Source organism: Haliotis cracherodii, unplaced genomic scaffold (assembly GCF_022045235.1).
Source record: "Haliotis cracherodii isolate W230 unplaced genomic scaffold, xgHalCrac1.p SCAF_3, whole genome shotgun sequence".
NCBI lineage: Eukaryota > Metazoa > Mollusca > Gastropoda > Lepetellida > Haliotidae > Haliotis > Haliotis cracherodii.
In genome coordinates, this window is record NW_027266286.1 from 24,747,426 (window position 1) to 24,756,642 (window position 9,217).

A 9,217-nucleotide genomic window follows, 5' to 3' on the forward strand; every position below is an offset into this window, starting at 1 on the left:
CCCCCTGTATATAATACAAATTCAAAATAAATGTCTCTCCCCCCGGAATTTGGATGTGGCAGAACTCAATGGCTTCTAATGTTTTTGTTTACAATTTCCGTGCCTCTTACAGGCAGCAAGATAATGTGGTTCAATATTCACGTGTAGATTTACTGGCATTGAGACTGATGATACAACGTGATTTCCAATGGAACTGGACCGTGACTGATCATGAAGAGACCTTTTTTAGGCTGCAGCAGAGTCGGCTACTTTGACACGAGGTATTAGATTTGACCCTGTCAATTTCACGATTTCATGGCATTCGACGCCAGCGTGTGAAAGAAATGTGGTTGTGGTTCGTGTATGATTTGTTTAATTGTGTGTGTTTTGAAATTAATTTCATAAATTTTGATAAGTTGTTACGATCAAGTTCCTGTGCTGTGACTTCCGTGATGTCGGGACATTGTTTTCGTGGCCTTTTAAAGGGAGGAGTGTTTTCTCATGGACTTTCAAATCCCCTCCTGACTAATCCTAATGGTGGTGACTGACGGAGATGGCAATGCATATCGATTCACAAAAAAGTTTGTAAACATGTTGTCATGACTAAAGTTTTTTCAACCACTTTTTATAATGGTCTATTTTACTTTCATTGTCTGATGCTTCAATGAGGAAATTGCCTGTTCACCATCGAACATGTCCCTGACAGTTTGTTTACATTATTTTTTGCATGCTAAAGATATGCCTTCGTTAAGTCGTGTAATTCCATCATTAAAGCAGTCAGGGTAAGAACCTGGAACGTCATATCGTCACCAAAAGCAAATCAAACTACCGTATTACCTCCAGTAGAGGCTAGGCCGTCTGTTAATTTCGCGAGAGCCGTTGACCCGGCGTGTTTTAGAAATAAGCATGAAGCAGACTTAGAATCAAACATCCATAAACGTCATGATAGGATTCTCCACGACAGGATAAATTGACCAAGGCATAGGGTATTCTCAATTATATAAAATATGTACGCTTTGTTATAATCATCAGTGGAATCAAACATCCATAAACGTCATGATAGGATTCTCCACGACAGGATAAATGGATCAAGGCGTAGGGTATTCTCAATTATATAAAATATGTACGCTTTGTTATAATCATCAGTGGAATCAAACATCCATAAACGTCATGATAGGATTCTCCACGACAGGATAAATTGATCAAGGCGTAGGGTATTCTGAATTATATAAAATATGTACGCTTTGTTATAATCAGTGGAATCAAACATCCATAGACGTCATGATAGGATTCTCCATGACAGGATAAATTGATCAAGGCGTAGGGTATTCTCAATTATATAAAATATGTACGCTTTGTTATCATTAGTGGAATCAAACACACAGGTAAGACCACGATTATGTAAGAGGGTTTTGATATGATTAAGCCCTGAAAGGGGATACCGTTTTATTTTATTGTCATTTATCGTAAATTTTACTTGAGAAAGTTTTATGAAACTTAGACATGTGGGGGGCATTTCCAAATTTGACGCAACATTGATTAAAAGTATGTCGAATGCATTTTCCATATTTTGAATTGTGCTGTTCCTGTGTCTTTTCATGTGTATTGACTTTCAGAACTGTATTCCCCGTGACGGGGCTACAACATATAGTCCTCAGATGTCCAAGATGTTGGCATGGGTACTGTAAGCTTAAGCATTGCTTTCAAACCATATCTGATATCTTTTAATGACACTGCTATAGACATATTTGTGTCTCTGAAAAGGAGTCAAAATATATTGTGAAACCACGAAACATTTGGTTTCCCGACACCCAGTATTTCCAGTAAACAGTTATTTTTTTTAAACTGTAAACTACTTGATGATCGGATTAAAGGTTAGGTGAGGTGAAATGGGTTTTAATGTCGGGTCCAAGATTATAGCAACGTCCATGCACGTGTATGTCTGTGTGTGGCTGCTTGTACTGGTCCGGACTGATGCCGATTTATAGTGAGATACCATGCCGCAGTTTAACATGAATATCCCACACAGACACAGTATACTGACTCCGAGCCCCCCAGTCCGTATTTAGCCCCTAAATGCCGAGGTCCAGACTGGGTAACAGCAAGTACCATTTTTTAACGTATTTTGGTATGACGCGGCCGGGGATCGAACCCCGGACCTTCCGCTCTACGGGCGGACGCTCTACCACTAGACCATGGAGGCGGTTGATCGGATTAATTATTTACTATTCAGTTAGCATGCGTGTGAGATGCTACCTTTAAGACCACGTGTGAGATACACGAGAGCTAAATGCAGAAAGCCAGGGCATGTCAGAAAGTCGAGGCCACGTTCCAGCAAAAGATTATTGCAACAACTTTTAACATTGACTTACAGTCGAACCTCTAGGATAGCGTTATGAAACGGACATCTCCATGACACACAACCATCACGTGAGATTACCGTGTTTTACCCGTCTCTGCATCACAACGTGCAATCTTTTTCTCTGAAAGGAGGAGACAGACCATTTAAGCAACAGTAACACACCTTTTGGTGTCAACTATAATGTGATCCAGCATACGTAGAGCATCGCTAGGATCTCCATGTCACTATCTTCCCGGCTCGATGTGCATGTAGCACGCCCACAGTCTCCGTTCGCTAGTGTTTCTGAAGTTACACGGGCGCACGTTCTCTCGCAGTGACAGATCTGAAGGTCAAGTGGCTATTACGTGGTAGCAAAAACAGAAGTTTAAGCACAGTTGTATCTTCCGCAAGATAAAAAAAAACACGATTTCAAGATCAGTTTTATATTTTCTTTAGTCTCGATTAAAGGGTTTTTTTTGCAATACTATCGCCTTGAACCTTTATCTGTTCCATCCGATTTATTGACGCCTACCAAACAGACTATCTAAACTCCTTCTACACGACCACATTCACGTATCCCCCATCGATTTCTGTGAGATGTTTCCAGTTTACAATGAAACTGTATTATCTGAGTGTTTACCATAATGATTATATATATATTTTTTCAATATAGTCAGACGTCACAACGTGATGTAGCTCAGCATCAGTTGAACAACTCGACTGTACAGTTCATGTTGACGTGTTATGGATTTCGGTTACAGTTCGACAAAACACAAGAAATACAAAAAATGGACATTGATTTGATATGTTAATTGATTATGATGCATACTATTGAACAATGATGCTACTGATATCTGATGTAGACAGACATATTTATTTCGATGTAAGTCTCCAGGGCAAAACACAAAACATCACACCATGGTAAATATATATCTAATGTTAGCTTGTCTAGACATATCACTTTGGAAAGAAATGTGACCATGTTAAAGAACATATCTTTATCAATAGTCTGAAGCATATTAACATATATATTTTGGAATGTCATAGACTCGTTGCTTAATGGAGTTATTATGGAGCCCTGTGAAACATAAACAACGATCATTTAATAACCAAAGCGGTGCTCTTCAGCTGATATATCGGCATTGGACAAGTAGCATTACCGCATTCGTTCTGTCAGCACCAGCCACATACGTATGGGTTTTACAAAAGTGATAAACTTCTCCACCTGCATTGTCCTACATTAAGCAAGCAATTACGCTGTTATACAAATAAAATACTATATAAAGCGGCTTTAAACCATCAGTCATGCCCTTCCTCAGTTTAACCTAAGGTTCTTGTAACAATTCCATTGCAACAATAATTGAGTTATAGTGACCTTGTTGATAATGTTAACTTTTCCTTATTCAAAAGTCAAATATAAATATATTGTAGTCACTTTGGGAACGTTTATAGAAAGATGCATTCAACTTGTAATCGAATTATATCATGTTCTAGGTTTTAGCAATATGAATACAATTCCTCTTGATGGAAAAGGTGGGAATGCGTTTCATTACTGTTTTTGTGCTGCTCTCACAGCAGCTACTTCCAATTGCTGATCGGATTTCCTCCCCACGAACCAAGGCTTACACGCTGCATGTTATTATTCCTCACACTGAACACGGCATGGAGAAACTCCCCATCAATATTATTTGATTTCAAAAACTATATTGATTTCCAATGACATAAGGGACAGGTTGAAAAGTTAGGTTTCGGAAAAAAATCTGAAAATGTTTCAGAACGTTTATTGAATGAATCTTATTTACTGGGGGTGACAATCATTTGTTGGCTTTTTTAGATCAATTCTACCATTAAATATTACGCACTGCACCATATTGACTACTGCCGACGTCGACAAAATCCTTCCTCGTGAAACACCCGGATGTATATGATGACAACTCCCAACAGCATGTGAACATATAGAGGATAGAGTGTTTGGCTTAGTTTAATTAGTACATAAAAATTATCAGGTAAGTTGATTTTGTCGTATGGAAAGGGTCATTATATCCAGTTTAAATATGCATGTCGTTCATAGCGGTTAATCCGTATTCTCCTTTTTTTTAAAAAAAAGCCTTAAAATATCATTGTCGTCGTACAACTAAGAACACTGGTAAGCTTACATGTAGCTTGGCAAGGTGCCCACCCGTGACTTCATGTGAAATCCGATGATCTGTCATGGTATCAGCGACATCGCACCAAATCTCGTATCGGTGACCAGCTTAGCTTGGTATGGGGAGTAACAGTACAAGAATGTTGACCACCTGTGACGTCCGAGTGTCATTCGTGGGACCAGAACGAAATGGCACTCATGCAAAGATCGATAGTCACATCATGGCCTGGTCAGACACGATATCGCACATTGCAGCCTAACTGGTTAGTGCTGATAGTTGACTGGAGCAAATTAAGGCTGAGTACACATTATTTTCCCCGGGTTCAGTTTTGTACAATGTTTTACATACACGCATCTTTCTAATCTAGCTATTTGCGCTTTTCTTAAATGTCAGCATCACATGAATGCTTGGAGGGTTTCGTTACAGTGGTGCTTTGGCCATTAATCCTACATTAAACCAACAGTCCGCGATGAAACTGACAGAGATCTTGAAACCAACTCATTCAATGGTTCTTTATGATTAAAGTCGTACCTTGATAAAGGAAGTTTACAATGCTGTCTATATTGTTTGCATTTGCGTGTATTCAAACTGAGTTTTCATGAATGTATCCGAGTCCTTGTCTAAATTATCAGTTTAAGTAAACGACCTACGGCGTTTCAAAAAAGGTTCTTCACTGTACCTCTTAAAACCCGAGGCTTTACTTTCACCTAACATCAATAATGATGGTGTCTTTACGCTGCTAACGTCTTTGTCCGGCCAACAATTTATCTCTCGCGTTAAACACATATATATATATATATACACACACACACACACACACACACACACACACACACACACACACACACACACACATTTGTATATGCTTTGGTTGGATGGTTTGTTGTTTAACGCCGCATTCAGCAATATTCCAGCTATAGGACGGCGGTCTGTGAATAATTGAGTCTGAACCAAACAATCCAGTGATTGATAACATGAGCATCGATCCACGCAATTGGGATACGATGACATTCATCAACCAAGTCAGCGAACCTGACCACCCGATCCCGTTAGTCGCCTTTTGCGACAAGCATAGTCGCGTTTTACGGAAAGCATGGGTTGCAGAAGACCTATTGTACCCCGGATCTTCACGGGTCCCATTTGTATATGCACGTGACCATGGGCAAATGAAAGCGACCCTTAAAACAATGAAAGCAGAATCCATTGTGTGTTTCCGATTATACCATGAGCATGTGACCCTATTGACAAACATGGGGTGCTAATTATAAGGGCCCATTCTGACTTTGAATTTTCGAGTTACAATAAATTAAACCACAGAACCCTTTCCATATTCACACGCTCACATACAAGCTTAATATCGTACATGTCTTCACACGCATACAAGCCCACACACGCAGATAGACATACAGATAGACACACATACGCACACACGCACGCACGCACGCGCGCGCGCACGCACTCCCCACAAAAGCCACCCCCTCCCCAGGGAAATATCCCTAAAAACTATTAAGTAATCAATATATATGTTGATAATTGATGCCGACTCACCTGAATTCAGTCGTCGATCACCAAGATACAACCAGTATATTGTCCATTCAACAATATCCCAAGTAATCACGGTCATGTGTGGCAAAATGGGCATCATTAGCCACTTTCACAAAGTGGTTTTATAATGCTTTCATAAATATGGCAAATTATTCAACCAACGTTGAATGACAGTAATCAGGAACTGCCTAGTATTCCTATTGAATTATAAGCACAGATATTGGTATTCACTTGGTTATGCATGAAGTGTTATGCATTGTTGGCATTGAACGTCCAGCTGACATTGAACGTCTAGTTGACCCTGAACGATCAGTCCGAAATCCATTTGACATGCCTGTGTTCATTAGTTATTCACCAGGTGTCATCACTATCTGATAATGATTCATAAACACATGCCCATGACATTGTCGGAATCGTACGATCGACTCTTAGCTATATGACAGTGGTATGTCGTTTAAGTCATTGTAACTAAGTGAATTCAAAGTCCGAATGGGTCCTTATGATAACCACCCCATGTTTGTTGAAAGGGTCCGCAATAATACTGATCGGGTGGTGTTAATGTGTGAGTGGGTAACTTCGCAATCTGAGGACGTGCAAAAATAAACACAGAACATTCATCAAAGGGATATTACGACAATTGTACTTAAAGCAGACTTAAATTGTGATCGCTATAGCTGCCGTCCCTTCCATCAAATCTTAGAACTTGGCACTGTAAATACCGCACATTCACCTACCAGAAATATACAGATGTGCACATACATGTAATCAACAAAAGTGTTGGGGATCATGAATATTTTGAGAGAAATTTTAGCGAAAACCACCAAAATATTCCTGCTCCCTAACTTTTTTGTTGAGAATATAAACGTAAAATAAACGTAAATGTTCTCTTGAATTCTGTAAAAGTGTGAATGAATCTCAATGAGTTTCCTTTTCGTTTAGTTTGCATACTTGCTCATTGTAAAATGAATTTAGAACTCGGTATATACTGTCAACGGGCATGTTGACGGGGATTTGGCTCTTGGTGGAAACAAGGACAAAATCGACATCACTGTCCAGAAACGTTTCATGCACAACATTTAAACAATAAACAACAAATACACAATGAGCGGAATACCTGCTCTGACAATACAAACACAGCGATGAGCGGATCTTCCACCTCATGCATATATGAAGTGAGCGGAGCTCCAGCTTAACCTCAGGATCTTTCCTCCGAGCGGCACATCCTGGTCGAGGTCGTCCCTACACAATACCAAGCTGCCTGACAATACTTACTTACTTAAATTGGGAATTTAACGTGCGCTAAAAGTGTAATGATAACACATATATAATATTAACAACAATGGGCAGACAATGAGACAATGACGTTGCTCTGGACATGGGACATATGGGCGTGATGAACCGACACAGCTCAGGGTATGAACAATTAAGGCAATAAATGTCATACTAGAAATAAGAGTAATTAACGGAAAGTGATATTGTAGCTCAGGTTGGCTGACAGTCAATATACAATGAAATGTTGGTGAGGATTAACAACGGGGATTAGCGTCTTATAAATTATGGCAATGGTTACAGGGTAATTAGCATTTGGAATTAAATGTTCTTCAGGCAATGGTTGTCCCAAATAAGTCGCTATGACAATACCAATGTAATCAACATGATTTAAACATATATTTATTCAATAAATGAATCTGTATTAGTAAAAAAGTCATCTATCTTAATTTATCTTAAGTAATTAAGTATTTACTACTTGGTGCGTCTTAAAGTATGAAGTTAAAGTTATTACATAAGTGCAAATCTACCAGAACGCAAGATGTACACTGTACATATGGACCAAATTCAAAATATCTTAATTGACATATTTTGCTTCAAAAACGAATCGTTTCTTAAAATACTATAGTTGGAGCATGTGAAAAAATATTGCAGTTTATCTTCAAAGGGATAACAACTAGAACAGGGTGCGTTGTCTGGGATGTGTCTTTCAAGCCGGTGAAAGTTTAAATAGCTACAATCGATTCTGAGGCGAGAACTGATTATCTGACTGAATCTGGTACCAAAGTTTAAGTCGAAATGTAAATTAGTAGTAATGTTACTAATGTTGTCCAAGTTAATCATCCCTTGAGTTTCCCATTCGTTTCAACTTTAGTTATTATATAAGGTAGCGTATTCCAATGATTAATGTTGGAATCAGGATGGAATGATTTGGCGAAGCATTCTCGTCTTCATCTTATATTGGATTGAGTTCTTAATATGTTATCATTGACAGCAGAAACGTTTTGTGTGGACGTTTGTATAAGGCCAGAAAGAAAATCTGGTTTTAACCGATTTACCATCTTGTAAAATGGTGTAATATTAAATTTAATCTTCTTTTGGCTTATGCTCGAATTTAGTTTCTCTATAAAGTTTATCATGGCTTGTACCCCTTGTAGCCCGACAAATAGTCCTTAATGCATCTAAATGTAAACTTTGTAGAATTGGTTCTTGTTCTTTGGTACAATTATTCCAAATATGGGAGCAATAATCAAATATGGGCAATATGAAAGATATAACTATATCATTAATATGAGATTGCCATAAACAATCTGACTGAAATGTTAATCCCAAATGTTTATGATTTTCTACTTCATTAATATATATTCCTTTCATTTTAAGACTAGGCTTTTGCACTTGGGCAGAGTTTACGTTAGAATTGAATATTATTATTTTTTTGGTATTCCCTGGATTAAATTTTATTAACCATTCATCTGCCCATTTGGTAATTTTCTGTAAATCAGCATTAATATTGCACGCAGAAGTATTTACACACACCGAAGTGTCATCCACAAACAGCCGAATATTGTTGTCAATACCATAAACGGTATCATTTATGAATACAAGAAATAACAGTGGCCCCAAATCTGACCCCTGTGGCACTCCAGCCATTACATGTTTCAAGTTAGATCTACTATCTTGGACAACAACTCTCTGCCGTCTGTCTGTAAGGTAACACCCTAACATCTCAATTTTTTATTACTTATAAATATGTACCCATTTCCTTGAAATTGTTAGACTTGTTCCGCAAAGAATGAGCCAATTAAATAAAATACATAAACTCGACATATCAGAAAGAGCCAATTCATCTCTTTAAACTCACTTTCATGTGATTTATTTTATGGTTATGAATCAATACACTGTATATTTACGTGTGCTTAAATATCAAATATTATAT